The sequence below is a fragment of the Mustela lutreola genome, chromosome 2, assembly GCF_030435805.1.
Source record: "Mustela lutreola isolate mMusLut2 chromosome 2, mMusLut2.pri, whole genome shotgun sequence".
Taxonomy (NCBI): domain Eukaryota; kingdom Metazoa; phylum Chordata; class Mammalia; order Carnivora; family Mustelidae; genus Mustela; species Mustela lutreola.
Genome location: NC_081291.1, coordinates 99682516 through 99707485, shown reverse-complemented (window position 1 = coordinate 99707485; position 24970 = coordinate 99682516). Strand labels below are relative to the sequence as shown.

The 24970-nt window shown below is 39.6% G+C and overlaps 1 protein-coding gene across 4 annotated transcripts in view; it reads left to right on the top strand.

Annotated features, from left to right (window-relative positions):
- The window catches only part of PIK3CB (phosphatidylinositol-4,5-bisphosphate 3-kinase catalytic subunit beta), a 210775-nt gene that overhangs the window by 17390 nt on the left and 168415 nt on the right, over nt 1-24970 (top strand). For 3 of the 4 annotated variants that reach the window (XM_059162765.1, XM_059162766.1, XM_059162767.1), the window contains exon 2: nt 19839-19938. The exons of the other annotated variant lie outside the window; for it this stretch is intronic. The gene's annotated coding sequence lies outside the window, so the exon portion shown is untranslated. The remainder of the gene's footprint in view (nt 1-19838; nt 19939-24970) is intronic. 4 annotated transcript variants of the gene reach the window in all.

Below are 24970 nucleotides of genomic sequence, written 5' to 3'. Positions count from 1 at the left end.
GGACCCGAGAGGGTTGCCTGACATTAAAAAATTTTGTAAAAGGGCTGCCTGGCTGGCTCGGTTGGAGAATATGGAACTCTTGATCTTGGGGTCATGAGTTCCAGCCCCGCACTGGGTGTAGAGATTACCTAAATAAAAACTTAAATAAAAATATTAGGAGTGATTTTAGGCTTATTATCAGCAAAACTGTTATTGGTACTCAGATTTCTTGATTACTAATTTTTTGTTGTTTTTATAAATTAGGCTAGTCTTTCATACGTATGTTTTGAATGGTCAAATAGTCCTCTAAGGTTTGTTATGAAAAATAATAGTATTATGCTGTTCCACTTCCTTCTGATAATTGTACCAGGGCATTTACGATTGGTATCTGTATTATTTTGTACTAAATTATCTTCCTTTTATTTCTCCTTTATAATATAGTTTGGACTGTATATAACATATACATACATATAATTATTTAAAATTATGTTTTGTTTGTATTATTTATAAATTTTATTTCAGTGAGGTAAAGAGGTTGTTACGAAATACTTCTTATTCTAAAAAAGGGACCATTGGGTCTGACATGACTGAGTACCCCTAGAATAGGTGGGATTTGGTGGTACAGTGCATGGGAAAACTTTGATGGGAAGGTGGCTGGGGTCTTGGAGAAACTCAAAGGAGGCTATGTATAGTTGGAGAGGATAGAGTGAGTAGGACATGTGTAGGATGAGTGCCAACAGGGAGGCAGGGGGCCATATGGGACCTTGTTGGAAGAAACTTGGAGAGTTGTTTCTCTGGAACTAAAGCTGAGCAGTTTTAAGGTATGAATTGCTTGACCAAGTGTAATTTATAGCTGAAATGGACTTAAAGATCTTATGTAAGTTTATAAGTCAGAAAATGGAAGTTAATGGAATTTTCCCAAGGTCATGATAATGGATGAACTGGAGCTATAACTTAACCTTGCTAGTTCATTGTTTACACTGGACTGCCAGGCAGAGGGAGTAATTTTTTTTTTTTTTTAATTTTATTTTTAGGAACTCTCTTCACACCGCATGGGAGTTGAACTCCCAACCCCAGGATCAAGAGTCCTATGTTCCACCAACTGAGCTAGCCAGGTGCCCCACAGGGATTGCATTTTAGATAGTTGGGAGCATTTCAGGGTTCACCAAAGGGAATTCTGGGATGAAGATGGCTGGATGGCTGTGTATAGGCTGGAGGCAGTGGGTATTGGGAAGCCACAAAGTCAGCCTTCCCGCCCCCCTGACTTTATCCTCTGATCAGACTGAATCATGAATTACGAGCTCTGATCTTGACTTATGCTGTTATTTAATAGCTTTTGTGTTAGTATGCTTATCTCTTCTTCTAGATAGTGTGCCCTTTACTTTTTATTTTGTATACATTCTGGCTCAAATACTTTATAAGTAATGAGTTTTACTTGTAAGTTGCCCCATCATCAGGTTTGAATTGGGCCACTGGTTTACTAGAATCTTCATTTTATCTTTGTGCATTGACTTTTTAGCCTGGATATGTATTTTGGTTCAGAAGACTTATGGTTGCCTGCAAAGATAAGTTCATGCTCTCTTTGTAACAAAGTTCATCTCCAGCAACATACTTTGATGACTGCACTTTTTTTTTTTTTTTTTAAAGTAGGCTCCATGCCCAGTGTGCAGCCCATTGTGCAGCCCAGTGTGGGGCTTGAACTCAGGACCCTGTGATCAAGACCTGAGCTGAGATCAAGTGTTGGATGCTTAATCAGCTGAGCCACCCACGTGACCCTGATGACTGTACTTTTAAATAAAACTGAAAATTAGGAAATAGGAGCTCTATAGTTTAGATATTGTTTAGAAGATTATTATTTTTCCTTTTTTTAAAAAGATTTTATTTATTTATTTGACAGAGAAATATCACAAGTAGGCAGAGAGGCAGGAAGAGAGAGAGGGAGAAGCACGCTCCCTGCTGAGCAGAGAGCCTGACTCGGGGCTTGATCCCAGGACCTTGGGATCATGACCTGAGCTGAAGGCGGAGGCTTTAACGCACTGAGCCACCCAGGTGCCCCTTTTCTAATTTTTTTTATTGTAATCTTTCCAAAATTTTAAAGACTTTTTTAAAATTTTAATTTTTTTAAAAGATTTTATTTGACAGAGATCACAAGTAGTCAGAGAGAGAGGAAGGGAAGTAGGCTCCCTGCTGAGCAGAGAGCCCAACGCAGGGCTCTATCCTAGCACCCTGGGATCATGACCTGAGCCGAAGGCAGAGGCCTAACCCACTGAGCTACCCAGGCGCCTCCAAATTTTAAAAGACTTTTTTAAAAAGATTACTTATTTTAGAGAGAGAGAGGGAGGAGATAGAATGTGCTTGTGCAGGGTGGGGGAGAAGCAAGAGAATCCCAGGCTGATTCCACCTTATGCGGGGCTTGGGGCTCTAACCCTGAGATCTTGACCAGCTGAAACCAAAGGAGTTGGACGCTTAACCAACTGAGCTGCCCAGGCGCCCCAGGACTTTTTGTTTGTTTTGTTTTGTTTTGTTATAGTTACAAGTAGAACCTTCCCTTATGTGGATATACCATAATGTACCTGACCAGCCCCCTATTAGTAGACTTTCAGGTTTTCATCTTTAGCGCATTCAAGCATTCATTCAAGTAATGAATAAATAAGATTTATTATTATTATTTAAAATATTTTATTTATTTGACACAGAGAAACACAGCCAGAGAGGGGACGCCAGCAGGGGTAGTGGGAGAGGGGGGAGCAGGCTTCCCACCGAGCAGAGCTGGATGTGGGGCTGGATCCTAGGATCCTGGGACCATGACCTTAGCCGAAGGCAGACACTCAGTGACTGAGCCACCCAGGCACCCTTATTATTATTATTTTAAAGTATTTTGTTTATTTGACAGAGAGAGGGAACACAAGCAGGGGGAGCTGGAGAGGGAGAAGCAGGCTCCCTACTGAGCAGGGAGCCTGATCTGGAGCTCAGTCCCAGAACGCTGGGATCATGACTTGAGCCAAAGGAAGACCGTCAACAACTGAGCCACCCAGGCGCCCTTGAATAAATAAGGTTTAGGTTTTACTTTGAAACATTTGGTTCAGATTCTGTATGATCTAATGTATGAATTATGACCACTGAAAGAAACAGGGAGGGCAGATAGACATACTGTAATAAATGGCTCAAATTCAGAATAGTGATTAACATATCTGTATGTAAGGATATAATTTATGTGTTTGAGGGCACTTCCACAAAGAGCTATAGGAGTTTTGGAATGATTACATATAGTATAAAGCTTGAAAGTCTGAAAATTTATTGTAAAAAGTAAGCCTCTGTTTCTTTGCCTAGGGATCCCTGTAATGTCCCACTTTCTTGTGTTTTGATGATCGTGTTTTTCAGTGTCCAGCATGTTCAGCATCATCACTGGCCAGTCCACTTGTTTTCCAGGGTAATCCCAGAAATTGCCAGTCTTCTTACTAGTTCCCTAATGTCAAGTTTATTTTTCTTCTGGCCATTCCAGCTCTTTACCTTCCATTGGTCTCTTTTCAAGTCTTACTCCCTCCAGAGTAATTTTGAATAAACAGGTGCCAGATTCTCTAGAGTTCAGTCTTCTCTTCAGTTCCAGCCTTAACCAGATAGGATGTCAGTTTAGTCATTCCTAGGGCTCCTCTGTCTGCTGAGCATGTTTAGTAATCATGTGGCTGGATGAGTACAACGGTGGTTCTCTGGTAGGTTTCTTTTCAAGCCTGAAAAACCACTGAAGGTTTTATAAACAAAGCACTGATGTGTTTATAATGTTATGTTAATCCATCTTTCTCTTAGTCAATATAGAAACTGTTGCTCTGCTGATCTAATTAAGGAAATTCTGATTTTTTTGGTAAGGGGAAGGAAGAATCATTTTATTTATTTATTTATTTATGAAGATTTTATTTATTTATTTGACAGAGAGATCACAAGTAGGCAGAGAAGCAGGAAGAGAGAGAGGGGTAAGCAGGCTCCCCACCAAGGAGAAAACCTGATGCGAGGCTTGATCCCAGGATCCTGAGATCATGACCTGAGCTGAAGGCAGAGGCTCAACCCACTGAGCCACCCAGGTGCCTGTTATTTTTTTTTTTTAAGATTTTATTGATTTATATATGACAGAGATCACAAGTAGGCAGAGAAGCAGGCAGAGAGAGAGGAAGAAGCAGGCTCCCTGCTGAGCAGAGAGCCCGCTCCCAGGCAGAGGCTTTATACTGAGCCAACCAGGCGCCCCAGGAAGAATCCTTTTAAAATGGGAAGTGGAGGGGCGCCTGGGTGGCTCAGTGGGTTTAAACCCTCTGCTTTCAGCTCAGGTCATGATCCCAGGGTCCTGGGATCGAGCCCTGCGAGCCCTGCATCGGGCTCTCTGCTCAGCAGGGAGCCTGCTTCCCCCTCTCTCTGCCTGTGATCTCTCTGTCTCTCTCTCTCTCTCTGTCAAATAAATAAATAAATAAATAAAATCTTAAATAAAAATACAAATAAAATGGGAAGTGGATTTCCAAATGCTGATATTCTTTATACTTAATGAGTTTGCTAAAGGCTGCTTACACTATACCTAGGAAAGAAAAAGAATTCCTGAGGAGGGGTGCCTGGGTTATGCAGTTGGTTAAGCACCTGCCTTCTGCTCCAGCAATATGTCAGGGTCCTGGGATTGAGCTTTGTGTTGGGCTCTCTGCTCTGTGGGTAGTCTGTTTTTCTCCCTCTCCCTCTTGCTCTCTTGCTCTCTCCCTCTCTCAAATAAATAAATCAAATCTTAAAAAAAAAAAAAAAAAGAATTCTTAAGGAATTGTGAATCTTGCATTTAATGGTCAGATTTTCATTTATTTTGTGGAGCTGTTCTTTTTTTTTTTTTTTTTTTTAAGATTTTATTTAACAGAGAGAGAGAGCGCGCACAAGCAGGTGGAGCTGCAGGGAGAGAGAGAAGTAGACTCCTTGTTTAGCAGAGAGCCAGATGCAAGTCTCAGTCCCAGGACCCTGGGATCATTATCTGAGCTGAAGGCAGACACTTAACTGACTGAGCCACCCAGGTGCCCCTGTAGAGCTGTTCTTAACAGTTGGTGAGATTAATCACATGAGTATAATGTTATATCTATTTAAAAGCCATAGAAGGCTCTTTGAATAGGTAATATAAAACATAAATGAACCTAATGGATAATACTTTCTCTTCTGTGACAAGAGAACTGGAAAATAAGAAAAGTTATTTTCTAAACCATTATATTACAGCTCTATGAACAATGTTCTAAGGTTATGCCAGAGTGAATGTCTTAGAATGGTTCTGTATTTACAAGTTGTGTCACTAATGCAAAAATATTTTGTGATTTTATTTTTATTTTTTTACAAAGATTTTATTTATTTACTTGACAGAGAGAGACACAGTGAGAGAGGGAACATAAGAAAGGGGGAGTGGGAGAGGGAAAAGCAGGCTTCCTGCTGAGCAGAGAGCCCAGTGTGGGGCTCTGTCCCAGCACCCCAGGATCATGATGTGAGCAGAAGGCAGAGGCTTAATGACTGAGCCACCCAGGTGCCCCTATTTTGTGATTTTAAGTACTAAAAGTTTAAGACTTCTGCTTTTATAAAATTTTATAATAGGGGCTAGGAAATTATTTTGATGATTATTATTTTCTAATATTCACATGGCTTTTTCGCCATAAGAGATCAAGTAATTTGTCAGGTTACTTCTGTTCCTGTTTACTTTTCTAGAAAATATAGTAACAGTGTTAACCCATTTATTTTAAGTGATTTAACATTAATTGAATGCTTGCCAATATGTGAAATGCTAGTGAGCTGACTGTAGTCAAAATTCAGACCTTTGGAATGTTAGATGTGTTCTGCCAAGAGGTTGGGACTTTCTTGGGCATGTAAGCTACCAAGACTTCCTGAAAAGTGTGGGAGAGAGCCTCTGTGTTTTAGAGTTTCGTTTTATGGTATAGAGTAAGACCTAGAGAAGGAGGCCATCACTCTAGGGTGTACAGGCTGCTCCCCTAAAGCCCCAAGTTCCTTTAGCTCTGCCTTGACTTTCCCCTTCACTCCTGAGAATTGTTCCAAGAGCTTTTCCCTTTGTCTTGATTGCATAACATCCCATCCCAGTCCCATCCTAGGTCTTACTGCAGAAGGATCTCTTTTTCCTTGGTGCAGGTACTTTGCATATCCAAATAATGGATGAACCTAGACATAATGGTTGAGCATCAAGGTGCTGGGCAGACATATGTGTCCTATCTTCAGTACTGTTATGATACTGTTTAATTCGATTGGGAGGGTGATGTTCATTTTTAGAAATGTAAGGTGGCATTGATTTAAAAAACAATGCAAATAAATACAGGAAAAAATATTTTTTCGTATTCTAATTTGATTGACAAAATTTCAAGAAATTCATAAGCTGAGAATACCTGTTTCATTGTTAGTCTTCGGTAACTGGCACTCTCTCTACCTAGACACCCAACACTCCTCCCTGCCTTTTTTTTTTTTTTTAAACAGTGGTTAAATTGTCTTGTTGCGGAGGAAGTGGATACTTCTTTTTGTCAGAAGACTGGAGCAGTGGGTGTTTGTTTACAGTTTAAGATACTTTTTTTTTTTTTTAAGATTTTATTTATTTGTTTGACAGAGAGAGATCACAAGTAGGCAGAGAGAGAGGGAGGTGCAGGCTCCTTGCTGAGCAGAGAGCCTGATGTGAGGCTCGATCCCAGGACCTTGAGACCATGACCTGAGCCAAAGACAGAGGCTTAACCCACTGAGCCACACAGGTGCCCCTAAGATACTTTTTTGAATCTGCTTTTCTTGTTCCTTCAGGGCTGAACTTTGAAAAGGTCTAATCTAGTGTGGTCATACCAAGTCTGAATCTATCCTTTATTCTGTCTCTGGAATTGTTACGGGTATATTGTAAGATTTTTCTTTTATGCATTTCTGTTAGCTAAAGAACTGGCCATGGGAAATCTACTTTATTCACATACACCTTTTTATATTAAGGTATGTGACTATTTTTCTCTATCACTTATTCATGGAATGTTTATTGAGAGGATATATGGAATTTGCTGTGTGAGGCTCTGGGGATACAAGGTTGAGGGCTCATGGTTCATGGCTTAAAGGAACTTTAAGATAAAGACAGACAAATGAACAGATTATTCTGATGCCATGTGGCAAGTGCAAATGATAGAGCCTATCAGGGTATTGTGGGAGCACAGAATGTAGCAGTAGTTCTTAAAGTATGGGGACCCTGGTAGTCCCTGAGCTCGTGATTTATCTGTAAGGTCAAAACTGTTTTTTAACTTAAGACATTATTTGCTGTTTTTGCTTTCATTCACTTAAAAATATGTGGAAGAGTTTTCCAAAGGCAGTATTATTTGTGGTATCACAATAGATTGAATACAGAAACAGAGATGAGAATCTGGCTGTTGTCTTTTTTTTTTTTTTAAAGATTTATTTATTTTATTATTTTTATTATTTTTTAAAGATTTTATTTGAGAGAAAGAGAACAAGAGAAGCAGAGAGAAGCAGACTCCCTCCTGAGCAGAACTCTATCTGGGGACTCCAGGATCTTGACCTGAGCCAGAGGCAGGCGCTCAACCAGTTGTGTCACCCAGGCACCCATTATTATTATTTTTTAAGATCTTACTTATTTATTTGAGAGCGAGAACGTAAGTGGAGGGGAGAGGGAGAAGCAGATGTCCCACTGAGTAGGGTGCCCTGCGTGGGGCTCAGTCCCAGGACCCTGTGATCATGACCCGAGCAGAGGCAGATGCTTAATTGACTCTGCCACCCAGGTGCCCCTATTTATTTATTTGAGAGAGAGAGAGAGAAAGAGTATGAGCGGGAAGGTCAGAGGCAGAGGGAAAGGGAGAGAGAATCTCAAGCAGATTCCACACCAACTGGAGAGGCTGACGTAGGGCATGATGTGGGAGTTGCTCTCACAACCGTGAAGTCATGACCTGACCCAAAACTCAGGCACCCTTAGCTGTCTTCTATTAAGCCAGACATTAAGGAGATTTGCAGAAATATAAAGCAGTATTACTGTTCTCACTAAAAGTTTTATTTTGAAAAATATGGTTTTCAAAATTAAAATATATTTAAAAATAAAATGTGTTTTTAAAAGCGAAAGCGAGCACAAGCAGGTGGAGGAGAAGAGGCAGAGATAGAGAATCTCAAGCAGACTGCATTGTGAGTGCAGAGCCTAACACAGGACACCATCTCACCACCCTGAGATCATGGAAGATGAGGGCAGAGATAGACAGATAGGAGATAATGTAGGTCCACTTAGGTAGGGTTACAATGGGATGCTTTTGGAATGTTTTAAGCAAAGAATTGGGAGTTATCTGATTTATGGTCTACAAAGTACATTTTGGATTCCTCAGGCACAGTTGAATTGTAGAGAGCCTAGAGTAAGAGTCAGAGAGACTGATTAAGAGGGTGTTGCAGCAAAACAGCCAAGAAATACTGGTGATGACTTAGACTGAGCCTGTGTCAGAAACAGTGGGAGTGTTGAGTGAGTTTGGTATGTTTTGGAGGTAGAGCCAGTTTTTTTGTTTGTTTTTGGTTTTGTCTGAAATGATGTTTGAGGGGGAGCAGAACAGGAGGATATCAGTAGTTCACATTGTAGCATTGTAAAAAAATATGGGAAACAATATAAATACCCAGCAAGAATGGTACATCCACACAATGGAGTACAGGGCAGATGTAAGTAAAGAATGTGAAAGAGTTCTGTGAACGGATACAAAGTAATTTCCAGGACATACAGTTAATGGAAAAAAGCAGAGTGCAAAAGAATAACTATGTTACCTTTTATGGAAGAAAAGAGGGAAATAAGAATATAGATAAGTATTTCCACATTTGTGCAAGAGTAAACACAAGGAAGGTAGTCCAGAAACTAGTGAGATTCATTTCTTATAGTATTTAGGTGGGTACTGTATGGAATGGAAGGGAATAGGAATTAAGTAGTAGGGATGGAGAGAGGGATACTTTTGTGGAGGTATCTTTTTGTGTAGGTCTGACTTTTGAACCATATTAATGTTTCACATAATCAAAAATAAATACATAGGGTGCCTGGGTGGCTCTGTTGGTTAAGCAACTGCCTTCGGTTCAGGCCATGATCACGGGGTTCTGGGATTGAGTCTTGCATCAGGCTCTCAGCTCCATGAGGAGTCTGCTTCTCCCTCTGACCTTCTTCCCTCTCATGCTCTCTCTTGCTTGCTCTCTCAAATAAATAAATAAAATCTTAAAAAAATAAATAAATACATTAAATCTATTAGGATGGAAAGGGAAAAACCCAAACAAAATAAAAACAAATGAGCTTAACTGGACTTCTAATAAAGAACACCCACATTGAAAGGGAGAATAGGGGCACCTGGATGGCTTAGTTGTTAAGCTTTCTGCTCAGGTCATGATGTCAGGGTCTTGGGATAGAGCCCCCCCCCCCAGGAGGGGGGGCTTTGCTCAGCAGGGGGCCTGCTTCTCCCTTCCCCTCTAATTGTGCTCTCTCTCACTATCTCTTTCTCTGTGTCAAATAGATAAAATCTTAAAAAAGGGGGGGGGGAGGATAAAAAGCAAAACCAATTAACTGTGCAGAATTTTGACTATAAACCCCGGGCTCAGAACAAAGTAATCTGTAAACACATAATGAACATTTGTTAGTGGAGTTGTTTTTTGTTTGAATTAGGAATTTTGTAACTATTTTGTGTATTTTAGATTATTAGTTTTTTTTAAGAGAGCTGTAAATATGCCTTGAATGACATTGTGGTTGGATTAGAATCTGAGATCACTATGAATTGCTGGTCTTTTTAGATAGACACAGGAATAAATGTAGATGTTTGTATGTATGGATTACAGGCATATATATCCTAGTTATTTCTGTCTGCTCTTCCTTATCATTTTCTGACAAAATAGAATGCTTTGTTGAATTTCTGGAGATGGAGGAGAGGTTCACAGTTAACTAGGATGTATTTAGGAGGAATCTTTTTTTTTTTTTTTTAAGATTTTATTTATTTTTTGACAGATCGTGCGCAGCAGGGGGAGCAGCAGGCAGAGGGAGAGGGAGAATCAGGCTTATCAAGCAAGGAGCCCAACGCAGGGCTTGATCTCGGGACTCCAGGATTATGACCTGAGCCAAAGACAGAGAAGTTTAACAACTGAGCCACCCAGATGCCTCTTAACAGGCATTCTTAAAATTCGATTTTCTCCTTAGTTCCTTCTTTTTTTTTTTTTACCAGTATTTGATAAAATTTGAAAGCACACTCTGAATGATAAACATCTGCCATATAGTTCTTGGGCATATATGAATAGTTGATTATTTCTAGTCTCTGCTTCCTCTTCCTCAGGCCACTTGGGACAGCCCAGATGGAAAGCTTGTGTGAGTTAGTGTTTAAAACACCATGTGGAGAAATGTCTGATCCCTATAATCTTGGCTACCTTCTTAGAAGATGCTGTATATTCTGGGGCACCTGGGTGGCTCAGTGGGTTGAGGCCTCTGCCTTCGGCTCCCGTTGTGATCCTGGGTCCTGGGATCCGGCCCTAGGTCGGCTCTTTGCTCGGTGGGGAGCCTGCTTCCTCCTCTCTCTGCCTGCTTCTCTGCCTGCTTGTGATCTCCGTCTGTCAAATAAATAAATAAAATCTTAAAAAAAAAAAGAAAAGAAGATGCTGTGTATTCTTATTTTTTGTTGTCATTATAACTTTATAATTTTGTTGTCATTATAACATTATAATTTCTTAAAAACAAAAAAGAGTAAAAGTCATAAAATTTAGCACTCCATCAATTTTGTTTTAATTAACTTTTAATAGGTACACTTTTGAAATAATTTTCTGCAACATTCACGAAGTATTGAGATATTTTTAATTGTTTCATGTTAATATAAGATATTTCTGTAAGGAAGAGTGTTACTGGAGTTGTTTTTTCCTTCAAAGCAGGGAGTGAATGGAGTAAAATGTCTTTGGGGCTAAGAGAATATTAAGTGGGATTTCAACCATGCTCATAGTTTGCCTACATGTGTAGTTTCTTTAATTCTTTCAGTGAGCCCTTTTGATTACCTGCCATTTGTAAAGGCACTTTGCTAAGTATTTGGATTATAAGTATGAATATGACTCTCTCTTTGTCCTGAGGGATTCACAGTCCAGTAGGGAAGATAAGCAAACTAATATTTGTAATGTAATGATTTAAAGCTAATAATATACTGTCGCAGGTTACAGCAGGATCCTATGCAAGTGAGCCTTTGGGAATTAGGAAAGGGCTCTAGAGAAAATGTCACCTGAATTGGTACAGGTGCATAGGAGTTAGCCTGATGGATAGGGTGCTGGAATGAGCAGCAATTTAATAGATACCATAGTGTTTTGCATTTTAGGTAAGTGAGTGGTGGATGATAGAATTCATTAAGGAGGATAATTCATGATAGGGGATATCTCATTGTTTAAGGAGGAGATCTCATTGGCTGGCAAATTCTGGATGGTTTCTTTTCTTTCTTTCTTTTTTTTTTTTTTTTTAAGATTTAATTTATTTATTTGACAGATCACAAGTAGGCAAAAAGGCAGGCAGAGAGAGGAGGAAGCAGGCTCCCTGCCGAGCAGAGAGCCCGATGCGAGAGGCTCCATCCCAAGACCCTGGGATCATGACCTGAGCTGAAGGCAGAGGCTTTAACCCACTGAGCCACCCAGGCACCCCTGGATGGTTTCATTTTGTAGGTTTCCTCATTTATTAGACTGTGACTTATTTGTTGGGGTGAATTCCTGGTTAGTAGGAAAGACTAACCTTTGGACTCAATAGGTGAGTGAGAACCCTTAGGTGAGGCTTTTGTTCTAAAGAGACTCGAGATATGTGTGTGTTTGTGTGTGTGTATATAATACATACACGTACATACATACATATGTATATATACCTACATACATGTATACACATGTACTTACATATGTATGTGTGTGTGCAGAGGTTGACCTTAAACCTAAGAGAAGCAAAATGGAATTACAGAGAAAATATCTTTAGAATACTAGTGTTAAGGGATCTTGGGCTGATGACTTAAGCCAGATGGACCTAGTCATCCTACAGATTTCAGTAAGATAGCTGGACAATGCTGGGGTCTCAGTTCCAGAGATGGTAAAAGGATAGTTCCTGTCATCATGTGTGTATGTTGATAATATTAGGACCCCATTTTGGTTTATTAGTTTACTGACATATTTAGTAGCAATTCCTAAATTGGGATTAAACACTTTTTAAAAAAGATTTTATTTATTAATTTGAGAAAGAGAGCACAGCAGAAGGAGAGGCAGAGGGAGAGGGAGAAGCAGACTCCCTCCTGAGCTGGGAGCCCGACGTGGGTGGGGCTCAGTGCTAGGAACTGGAGATCACGACCTGAGCTGAAGGCAGATGCTTAACCATCTGAGCCAGGTGCCCTCGGATTAAAAACTTTTTAAACATAAAAAGTTAAGGGTGCCTGGGTGGCTCCGTCAGTTAAGTATCTGCCTTTGGCTCAGGTCATGATCTCAGGGTCCTGGAATTGAGCCCCACATTGGGCTCCTTGCTCAGTGGGAAGTCTGCTTCTTCTTCTGCCTCTCCTCCCCACTTGTTCTCTCTCTGTCTCTGAAATAAGAAAACAAAACAAAGCAAAAATTAAAAAAAAGAACTTAAAAAAGCTAAACAATGTAAACCTTCCCACCCCTAGCCCTAGGTCAATCCTGTTTCTGTTTACCCCATTCCTCTAGCACACTTACCCCACACAGGAAACTTTTTATTTATGTATCCTTCTAGGGTTTCTTTATGTAAATAAAGGCAATTAAAAACGCAGATTCTTATTTCTTTCTATCTCTACCCTCTAAAACCCACCAAAGCCCCCATATTATACCTGTTGTTCTACACATTGGTCTTCCCACTGTTCCCTTTACATATTGTGTTTCTTAACAATGGAAATCTTCACAAAATCTTCCCAGAGAGTATGTATAATTTTTTTTTTAAGTTGTATGGTTTCCTTTTGGATACTTTATTTAACTAGTTCTCTCTTGGTAGTCATTTGGGTGGTTTCTAGGTTTTTATTTTTTTAAGATTTTATTTATTTGACAGAGAGAGAGAGATCGCAAGTAGGCAGAGAGGCAGGCAGAGAGAGAGAAGGGAGGAAGGAGGCTCCCTGCGGAGCAGAGAGCCCTACTCGGGGCTCTATCCCAGGACTCTGGAATCATGACCTGAGCCAAAGGCAGAGGCTTTAACCCACTGAGCCACCAAGGCGCCCCTTGTTTTGTTTTGTTTTTTTAAGCTGCATATTTTTTTTTCTTTTTTAAAAGATTTTATTTATTTATTTGACAGGAAGAGATCCCAAGTAGGCAGAGAGGCAGGCAGAGAGAGAGGAGAAAGCAGACTCTCTTCTGAGCAGAGAGCCCAAAGCAGGGCTCCATCCCAGGACCCTGGGATTACGACCTAAGCCGAAGGCAGAGGCTTTAACCTACTGAGCCAACCACCCAGGTGCCCCTGGTTTCTAGTTTTTAAAGAAAAATTTTTTTAAGGATTCCATCTTCTTCTTTATTTGAGAGAGAGAAAGAGAATGCAAGCAAGAATGGGGGGGGGTGGCAAGGAACAGAGCAAGAGGGACAAACAGACTCCGCTCTGAGTGTGGAGCCCAATGCCATGCTCCATTGCACGACCAGATCATGACCTGACCCGAAATCCAGTTGGTCGCTGGCGCCCTGTTGATTATTATAACAGTGTTGTCATGAATTAACTTGTACGTGTCATTTTGCCCATAAGCAAGTATAAAATTACGGAATAAATTCAGATGTGGTATTACTAATCAAAGGCCATATATCTTTGTAATTTTGATAGGTATTGCCAAAATGCCCTTATGTTTGGACCCAGATTCTCCCATTGATTATAAGGGATAATGTGTATTTCTCCCTTGAAAGCTTTATTCAGATTAAATTGACATACAACATTGTGTAAGTTTAAGGTGTACAATGTGATAATTTGACATATGTATATATTGCAAAATATTTACCGCAGAAGGCTAGTTACTACATTTCACATAATTCACGTAATTACCATTTTGTTGTTGTTACTGTGGCTAGTAGGCTTTTTTTTTTTTTTTAATATTTCATTTATTTATTAGAGTGTGCATGAGAGAGAGCCAGCAGGGGCAGAGGGAGAGGGAGAAGCAGTCTTTCCGCTGAGCAAGGGGATTTGATATAGGGCTTGATCCCAGGATCTTGGGATCATGATGTGAGCCAAAGGTAGACGCTTAACCAACTGAGCCATCGAGGCACCCATCTTTTTTTTTTTTTTAAGATTTTATTTATTTATTTGAGAGAGAGAATGAGCACAACCAAGACCTGAGCCAAAGGCAGACGCTTAACCAACTGAGCCACCCGGGTGCCCTGATAATAGGCATTTCTTCACAGCTTTGCCAAGAAAGTACCTTGTAAGAGTGCCTGGGTGGTGCAGTTGGTTGAGCATTGGACTCTTGTTTTCAGCTCAGGTGGTGATCTCAGGGTCCTCAGATCAAGCCCCCTGTCTGGCTCTAATGCTCAGAGTGCAGTCTGCTTGAAATTCTTTGTTCTTGCCCCTCTGCACTCCCCCCCAACAGGTGCTCAAGAGACTTCTCTCTCTCTCTCAAATAAATCTTTAGAAAGTGCTTTGCTTGGCAAACAGGGATTTTTTTTTTTTAATGTTATTTATTTATTTGACAGACAGAGATCACAAGTAGGGAGAGAGGCAGGCAGAGAGAGACGGAGAAGCAGAAGCAGGTTCCCCGCTGAGCAGAGAGCCTGATGTGGGGCTCCATCCCAGGACCCTGGGATCATGACCTGAGCTGAAGGCAGAGGCTTTAACCCACTGAGCCACCCAGGCGCCCCCAGGGATTTTTGATAAACTGCTATGTGGAGGGGCACCTGGGTGGCTCAGTGGGTTGAGCCTCTGCCTTCAGCTCAGGTCATGGTCTCAGGGTCCTGGGATGGAGCCCCCGCCTCAGGCTCTCTGCTCGGTGGGGAGCCCGTGTCCCCTTCTCTCTGCCTGCCTGCCTACTTGTGATCTCTCTCTGTCAAATAAATAAATAAAGTCTTAAAACAAATAAACAGACAAAAAATACCTGCTATGTGGAAAGTGGTGTATCAGTGTAGATTTATTTTATTTTATTTATTTATCATTCTAGTAAATATGTTTTGGTGAAATGTGTACATAGTTCTTTTGGATGTATGTCTGTGGTGCAATTCCTTATGTCAGAAGGTATGTTAATTTCCATTGCTTACATTCTCAGCAAGCCTGGATATTCTTAGTTTCTTTAAATTTTATCCATTTTGGTAGATACAAAGTGGTATCTTACTGTGGTTTTAATTTTTATTTTTATAATGAGAGTGTCCATTTTCCCCCTATGCTTGTTGGCTATACTGTTTTTTTTTTTTAACTTTATTTTATGTTATTTTTTTATTTTAAAAAAAGATTTTATTTATTTATTTGACAGAGAGATACAGCAAGACAGGGAACACAAACAGGGAGAGTGGGAGAGGGAGAAGCAGGCTTCCCACTGATCAGCGAGCCCAGGACGGGGTTCGACCCAAGCCAGAGGCAGACGCTTAATTGCTGAGTCACCCACGTGCCCCGGAAAAACTTTATTTAAAAAACCCCAGAATATTTAATCTCCATTTGTTAAACAAAAAGAAAGACTAACGCTTTTACACTAGCAACCTTAATCTGGTTCGTTCTTGGGTACTATGTATTAAAGAATATTTTTGACTCTTCTAATTGCCTTTTGTAAAAAAGTTAAAATGTAGAAATTAAATTACTTTATCCTTTGATGTACGTCTAGGATTTTGTGGTAGTATGCAAGAAGTACTTTGAATTCAGTAGAAAGGGATAATAAAGAGGAGAGAGAGAAATACTTAGACCTCGAAATGATTTTTGAGTTCACCCGCTTTTGCTTGCTTATTTGTGGGTGGAGGTTGGGAGGTTGAAATCATTGTTACTTAGATAGAATAGTTGAGCCAGCTCTAAAATTATAATATAACTTGCAAGATTGAGGCATAGTATTTGTTTTGTTTTTGTAGGAAAGTACTTTTATGTGAACAAGGACTAGAGATACAAGGACTAGAGATAGACTCTGTGTAGGGGATTTTGTTTGTTTATATGCCGTTATCAGTGCTTGGATAAGCTTTTGAAATCTTCCCCTGCATCTTTTTAAAGTTTAATGGGTGTTTGTCCAGAATTTTTTCCTTTCTTTTCACAATAAAGCAGTGAGAATGGATCTTCATGTGTAAGGTTATTAATAACATTGTTCTTACCCAAAGCTTTAGTAGGAATTTTAAGAGTAAATTTTTTTATTTAAAGATTTTATTTATTTATTTGAGAGTGTGCACGAGCAGGGGGAAGGGCAAAGGGAGAAGCAGACTACCTCACAGATATCATTTTTTGTCAGTTTTAGGTTCACAGTAAAATTGAGTAGGAGGTTCAGAGAATTCTCTTATATCCCTGCCCCCACTGCATGCATTGCCTCCCGGTCAACATCCTGCAGCAGCAAATTGCCATTATTTTTGAGTTGACTGATTCCCTTTTGGGAAAGTGAGCAGTTTGATATATTTTAGCATCATCTAAAGTCTATTTTATAACATTCTTCTCATTTTATTTTATTTTATTTTTAAAGATTTATTTATTTATTTATTTATTTGACAGAGCACAAGTAGGCAGACAGAGAAAGAGGAGGAAGCAGGCTCCCCACAAAGTAGAGAGCCCAATGTGGGGCTCGATCCCAGAACCTTGGGATTATGACCTGAGCCAAAGGTGGAGGCTTTAACCCACTGAGCCACCTAGGTGCCCCAACATTCTTCTCATTTTGAAAACAGTATTATTGACCTTACTACCCAAAGAAACCAAGACTGTAATTGAATTACTGGCTTCCTAACAGAATTTTATTTTGAAGATACAAAGTGAAAAAGATTTTCAACCTTATATCAACAGTTCCGCTCTTTTAATTCCTCCTAATTTTATGAAACTTGAAGATTTTTAAGTCTTTTCTCCCTTTTGTACATCTTTATTTTTTATTTATTTATTTTTAAAAAAGATTTTCTTTATTTATTTGAGTGAGAGAGAACATGAGAGGGGAGAATATCAGAAGGAGAAGCAGACTCTCTTTGGAGCTGGGAACCTGATGTAGGACTTGATCCTGAGACTCCAGAACCATGACCTAAGCCGAAGGCAGTTGCTTAACCAGCTGATCCACCCAGGTGCCCCTGGAGACAGGTGTGATAAAGGAAATACAAGCAGGAGAAGCGGGAGAGGGAGAAGCAGGCTTCCCACTGAGCAGGGAGCCGATGTAGGGCTTGATCCCAGTACCCTGGGATCCTGACCCGAGCTGAAGCAGACACTTAATGACTGAGCCACCTAGGCACCCCTAAATAAAATCTTTAAAAAAATTTCTGACTTGGAGTATTATTGAGAAGATATATATAATTCCAGACTTGGTGTATAGCACAAGCTCTAGTCCGATTTGAGTGGGTTTGCCTAGAAGTGAATTAAATGATGTGATTAGGATGCTGCTATCAGTAGAGGACGTAATGTCCCTTAAGATTTTATTAGTGAGGAATGGGACATTATGGCTGAGAAGAGATCCCAACTGATCATTGGGAAAGACCCATGATTTAGGACTCAAATGAGAAAGCAAAGCCTAAAACTTTGTGAAGACTATAGGATTTTTTCAACGAGACAGAAGGGTCCACTAAAAAAAAAAAAATTAGTAGTTTTAAAGTTCATGTTCATTCAAAGACACCATAGGGGCATCTGTGTGGCTCAGTTGGTTAAATGTCCCAATCTTTTTTTTTTTTTAAGATTTTATTTACTTATTTGACAGAGAGAGAGAGAGCACAAGGAGGCAGAGAGGCAGGCAGGGCGGGGGGTGGGGGGGAAAGCAGGCTCCCCTCTGAGCAGAGAGCCCAATGTGGGGCTCAATCCCGGGACCCTGAGACCACAACCCGAGCCGAAGGCAGAGGCTTAACCCACTGAGCCACCCCGGCGCCCTAAATGTCCCAATCTTGATCTCAATCAACTAAGGTCTTGATCTCAGGGTCATGAGTTCAAGCGACACGTCAAGAAAATGAAATGATAAACCAACTTGGAAAAATATTATTGCAAATTGGGAAAAATAATTATATATACTAGAGAATTAGTGTTCTAATCAGGCTGCCTTCATGGATGTATAACCTGTAAAGTCACACAGGGCCCCATACTTTTTTTTTTTTTAAGATTTTATTTATTTATTTATTTATTTGACAGAGATCACAAGTAGCCAGAGAGGCAGGCTCCCTGCTGAACAGAGAGACAGTGAGAGAGGGAACACAATCATCAGGAGAGGGAGAAGGAGAGGGAGAAGCAGGCTTCCTGCTGAGCAGAGAGCCCGATGTGGGGCTTGATCCCAGGATCCTGAGATCATGACCCGAGCGGAAGGCAGAGGCTTAACCCACTGAACCACCTAGGCAGCCCCCTGCCCTGTACTTATTTTATTGTTAAACTGTCACTGTCTTAAAATTTTTAATTTTTGAATAATGGCCCTGCCGCTTTTTTCTAAAGATTCTATTTATTCATTTGAGAGAGAGTGTACATGACCATGAGTTGGGGGAGAGGCAGTGAGAGAGGGGAGGTACAAGCAGAATCCCCACCCAACACATGGGGCTTGATCCCCAAAGTCAGAGGCTTAACTGACTGAGCCACTCAGTTTTGGCCCTGCTTTTTAATTTTGCAGTGGGCCTCCAGATTATGTAATCAGTCCTGGTCCTGATACATAAAGTCAGGTAAGAAAAACACAACCCAATATAAAGGGCCAAAACTGTGAACAAAGGAATTCAAGAAGGAACATAGATAATTAATAACTGTGTGAAAAGGTCCTTACTAAGTAATACAGACTGAAATCATAGTATATTTTCTGTATTGCCACAAATTAAGAAATCTGACTTTACCAGGTAGGTAGTGGAGAGGATTGTGTCATCACTTTACATACTGCTGGTGACTTGGTAGAGTGGTACAGTTGGAAGACAGTTTGGCATTTTTGGTAAAGTTGGGAATTTGCATGTCCTATAACCCACCAATTCCACTTCTAGGTTTAAAGCATACCCTAAAGAAATTCTTGTTCATGTGCACCTGGAAAGTTGTATAATAATGTTGATAATAGCAAAAAACTTCAAACAATCCAAATGCCTGAAAACAGAATGGATAAATACATTTTGGCATATTTACATAATGAAACACTACAGAGCAATTAAAAAGTAACATGAATAAAGCTTAGAAAAATATTTCAGCGACAAAATTCACATCTCTGAAGACTGTCAGCATATGAATTTATCAAGCTGAAAAAGGGAGCCAGGAATATAAACCTAAACAAACCATTATTTATGGATATATACATATGTGACAAAGTTCTGTTTTAAACAGTAATGGAATAATTATTTAGGATAAAGGTTGGGATGAGAAGAGCATGTAGGTAGATGTAATGGTATTGGTGTTCTTTGGGATGGTGATTTATAGCATTCATTTTGTTTGCTTGCATGCATCTTTCTGTATATTGTGTGTGCTTTAAATATTATATTAAAGAAGGAAAGGGGGAAAGTAAAATAAGCTATCAATAGTAGCTTATGATGTAGATAGAGGAATAGGTTGAGAAGTAGAAAGAAAGAGCATGTTACAGAAAAGAGGTTTCAAAAAGGTGACCTAAATGAGAGGATTTAGATAGTTGAATAGGATGTCTGCTTTAGGTCCCTTCTCTCTCTAATGCTTTACAATTTTATTATTGTAGTTCATATGTTTTTTATATTTTTCCCCATATTTAAAAATATAGTTATAAGCTATCATGTCATACAAGTAACAACTTTATTTTTAATTTAGCTCATTTAGTGTTAATACCTTTTATCTTCATCCTTTTTTGTAGTGTGTCTTCTAATTTGAAAGTCTTCATGAAAACTTCAGTTTAAAAAAAATAATGCCATCTTCTGATAAAATAAGACTGAAATGGGGGCTGTCATTTTGAGGTAAGTGTCATCTTTAATTAGTTGCCAGTTTTCCGGAAGTTGAAAAATAGAAGGAAAATGTGAATATTGGTTAGATTCTAATTTTTTTTTTTTAAAGATTTTATTTTTAGGTAATCTTTACCCCCCAACATGGGGTTTGAACTCATGACCCTGAGATGAATAGTAAATACTTTTCTGACTAAGCTGGCTAGGCACCCCTAGATTCTAATCTTTTAGTTAATCGTGTGGAGACTAACTAAATCGTGTGTTTGAGAGGTAGAAATCCTAGGCCGCCTTCTAAAATAGTCTGATAATTAGGATTATGTTTACCCCATTGTTAACAGCTTCATGAAGGAGAGAGGAGGGGACAGTATTGTTGAAAGCTGTTGAGAGAGGTTAATTGAAAACTGAAGCTTTTTGGAGCTTTATTGGAGTTGGTAGTTAGGAGGTTATGGTTAACCCCTTTCAAGACAGTGTTTGTGGCTAAAAATAAGTGTGCAGTAGAAAATAAAGAGTGAAGAGGAGGTGATAAAGTGAATATTTCATCTCTAATTCATTTATTAAATCAATAGGTAGAATGTGCTTAGGATGCAGCAATCATTTTCCTAAGTACTTGAGTTCTAGTTAATGTGATCATGTATCCTTTTAAGACTCTTGTGGTTTAAGACTCTTGTGGATCAATTAATGCCAATTTTTTCCCCCTAGCTTGAGATATAATTGACAAATACCATTCTGTATTCACCCACTTTTTTGTGTGCTGTACTTTTTTTATTCCTGTGGCTTAGTTCTTATCTTTTTTTTTTTTCTTTACAGATTTTATTTATTTATTTGTCAGAGAGAGAGAGAGAGCGCGAGCGAGCGTGAGAGAATGAGTGCACAGGTGGGGGAGCAGCAGGCAGAGGGAGAAGCAGTTTCCCCACAGAGCAGGGAGTTGATGTGGGACTCGATCCCAGGATCATGGGATCATGACCCCAGCTGAAGGCAGATGCTTAACCGACTGAGTCACCCACGCATTCCAGTTTTATCCTTTTAAATTTTTTATTGTTCTTTACTATTTTTATTTATTATTATTATTTTTTAAAGATTTTTATTTATTTGACAGAGAGAGACACAGCAAGAGAGGGAACACAAGCAGAGAGAGTGGGAGAGGGAGAAGTAGGCTTCCCGCTGAGCAGGGAGCCCGATGTGGGGCTCGATCCCAGGACCCTGGAATTATGACCTGAGCCAAAGGCAGACACTTAACAACTGAGGTGCCCCTATTTTTATTTTTTAAAGTAATCTCTGTCCCCATCATGGGGCTTGAACTCACAATCCCAAAATTAAGAGTTGCATGTACCCTGCCACCACCCTCCCTTCTAGCCATCCCCAGTTTCGTCTATATTTAGGGATCTGTTTCTTTGTTTGCTTGCTTTTAGATTCCACATATAAGTAAAATCATAAGGTACTTGTTTTTGACTTACATCACTTAGAATAATACCCTGTAGGTCCACCCATGTTGTCATAGATGGCAAGATTTCACCTTTTTTATGCTGAGTAATAATTGCATTTTATATATATCACATCTTTATCCATTCATCTGTTATTGGACACTTAGGCTGCTTCCATATCTTGGCTACAATGCCGCCATAACCATAGGGGTACATATATCTTTTTGAAGTAGAGTTCTTGTTTTCTTTTTTTTTTTTTTTTTAAGATTATTATTTATTTGACAGAAATCACAAGTAGGCAGAGAGAGAGGAAGAAGCAGGCTCCCTGCTGAGCAGACCCCCCCCCCCCCCCCCCGCAGGGCTCGATCCCAGGAACTTGAGATCATGACCTGAGCCGAAGGTAGAGGCTTTAACCCACTGAGCCACCCAGGCGCCCTGAGTTTTTGTTTTCTTTTGGTAAATATCCAGAAGTGAAATTACCTGATTATATGGCATTTCTTTTTAAATTTTCATTTATTTTTATTATTATTTTTTTAGGATTTTATTTATTTGAGAGAGAGTGAGGACAGCAGGGTGAGGGGCAGAGTGAGATGGAAAGCAGATTCCTTGCTGAGCAGGGAGCCCAACCTAGGGCTCCATCCCAGGACCCTGGGATCATGACCCTGAGCTGAAAGCAGCTGCTTAACCAACTGAGCCACCCAGGCACCCTGGTATTTCTGTTTTTAATTTCTTTTTTTTAAAAGATTTTATTTATTTATTTGACAGAGAGAGATCACAAGTAGGCAGAGAGGCAAGCAGAGAGAGAGAGGAGGAAGCAGGCTCCCCGCTGAGCAGAGAGCCCAATGTGGGGCTTGATCCCAGGACCCTGAGATCATGACCTGAGCCGAAGGCAGCGGCTTAACCCACTGAGCTACCCAGGCGCCCCTATTTTTAATTTTTTGAGGGACCTCCATGCTGTTTTCCAAAGTGGCTGCACCAATTTACATTCCTACTGACAGTGCCCCAGGATTCCCTCTTTTCAACATCCTTACCAATGTTTGATACTTCTTGTTATCTTTTTGATACTAGCTATTCTGACTGGTGTGAAGTGATACTGTGGTTTTGATTTGCATTTCCCTGATCAGTGATGTTGAGTATCTTTTCATGAGTCTGTTGCTGTGTGTCTGTCTTCTTTGGAATAATGTCTGTTCAGTGCTTCTGCCCATTTTAAAAATCAGATTGTTTTCTTGGTGTTGACTTGTATAAATTCTTGATGTATTTTGAATATTAACTACTTATCACATATATAGTTTGTAAATACCTTCTCTCATATAGTAAGTTGCCTTCTCATTTTGTTGATGCTTTCCTTTGCTGTGCAGAAGCTTTTTATTTTGGCATACTGCCAACTTCCCTCCCCGCTCTTTTTCCTGCTTTGGTTTCCCTTGCTTGGTAAGACAAATCCAGAAAAATACTGCTGAGGTTGATATCTAAGTATTTACTGCCTATGTTTTCTTCTGGGGGTTCTGTGGTTTCAGGTCTCACGTTTAGGTCTTTAATCCATTTTGAGTTTATTTTTGTGTAATGTATGGGAAAGTGGCCCAGTTTAATTTTTTTGCATGTGTCTGTGCAGTTTCCCAGCACCATTTATTGTCCTTTCCCCATTGTTTATTGCCTCCTTTGTTATAGATTAACCATATAAGTATGAATTTATTACTTGGCTTTTTATTCTGTTCATTGATCTGTGTGTCTTACTTTTGTGCCAGTACCATGCTGTTTTAATTTCTATAGCTTTGTAGTGTAATTTGGAATCTTGAATTGTGATACTTCAGTTTTTGTTTTTTCTCAAGGTTGCTTTGGTTGTTTGGGGTCTTTTGTAGTTCCATACTAATGTTAGGATTATTTGTTCTAGTTCTAGTTCTGTGAAAAATACTGTTGGTATTTTGATAGGGCTTGCGTTGAATCTGTAGATTGCTATGGGTAGTATGGACATTTTAAGTGTTCATTCTTCCAGTCTGTAAACATGGTATATCTTTCCATTTATTTTTGTTGTCTTCAATTTCTTTCTTTATTTTTAAAGGCTTTTTCTTTCTTTCTTTCTTTCTTTTTTAAAGATTTTATTTAGGGACACCTGGGTGGCTCAGTGGGTTAAGCCGCTGCCTTCGGCTCAGGTCATGATCTCAGGGTCCTGGGATCGAGTCCCGCATCGGGCTCTCTGCTCAGCAGGGAGCCTGCTTCCCTCTCTCTCTCTGCCTGCCTCTCCACCTCTCCATCTACTTGTGATTTCTCTCTGTCAAATAAATAAATAAAATCTTTAAAAAAAAAAAAGATTTTATTTATTTATTTGACAGACAGAGATCACAAGTGGGCAGAGAGGCAGGCAGAGAGAGAGAGAGAGAGAGAGAGAAGCAGGCTCCCTGTGGAGCAGAGAGCCCGATGCAGGGCTCGATCCCAGGACCCTGAGATCATGACCTGAGCCGAAGGCAGCGGCTTAACCCACTGAGCCACCCAGGTGCCCCTTTTTTTTTTTTTTTTACTTTTTTAAAAGTGGAGCATGGATTCCAGTGCAGGGCTTGAACTCATGCCCCTGAGATCAAGACCCGAGCTGAGATCAAGAGTTGGATGCTTAACTGATTGAGCCACCCACATATCCTGTCTTTAGTTTCTTTCATCAGTGTCTTATAGTTTTCAGATTATAGGTCTTTTATAAATTTATTTCTAGGTATTTTATTCTTTTATGCACTTGTAAATAGGATTGTTTTCTTAATATCTCTTTGTTAGTTCATTATTGCATGTAGAAATGCAAGAGATTTCTGTATAGTAGTTTTGTGCCCTCATATTTACTCAATTAAATTTTTATTTCTAATTTTTTTTTGGTGGAATCATTAGGGTTTTTTTTTAAATTTTCTATATATTGTACCTTGTCATTTGCAAATAGTGACAGTTTTACTTTTTCCTACCAATTTGGATGCCTTTTATTTATTTTTGTCTCATTGGTGGACATCCTTATTTTATTCCTGATCTTAGAAGAAAAACTTGCAGCTTTTCACCATTTAGTATGATGTTAGCTTTGAGTTTGTCATATGTGGTTTTTATTATGTTGAGATGTGTTTCCTCTAAATTTGCTTTGTTGAGAGTTTTTACCAGGAACAGATGTGGAATTTTGTCAAATGCTTTTTCTGTATCTATTGAAATAATCATATGATTTTTATCCTTCATTTTGTTAATGTGGTACATCACATTGATTGATTTGCAAATATTGAACCACTCTTGCATCTCTGGATGTCCAGCTGTTTTCTTTAAGATTTCATTTTTTTATGTAATCTCAACACTCAAAGTGGGGCTCAAGCTCACGCCCCTGTTCAAGAGTCACATGCTCCACTGACTGAGCCAGCTAGGTGCCCTGGGTTGTTCACCTATTTTTAATTCCCTCTTTTGTTTTTAAGTCTTTTGGTTTAGATGACAAATTACATGGCTTATCCAGTGATTAATACATGGATGATAAGTATAGTTAACAGGGACAGACATTACCTGCCTGGGTTTATTTTGCCAGTATACTGGGCTTCTAGTCTTGCAGGCAAGTTAAGTGCTTAACATATATTTATGAAATGAATTGGCTAATTACAGCTGTGATCAGGGCTGCAGAAGTG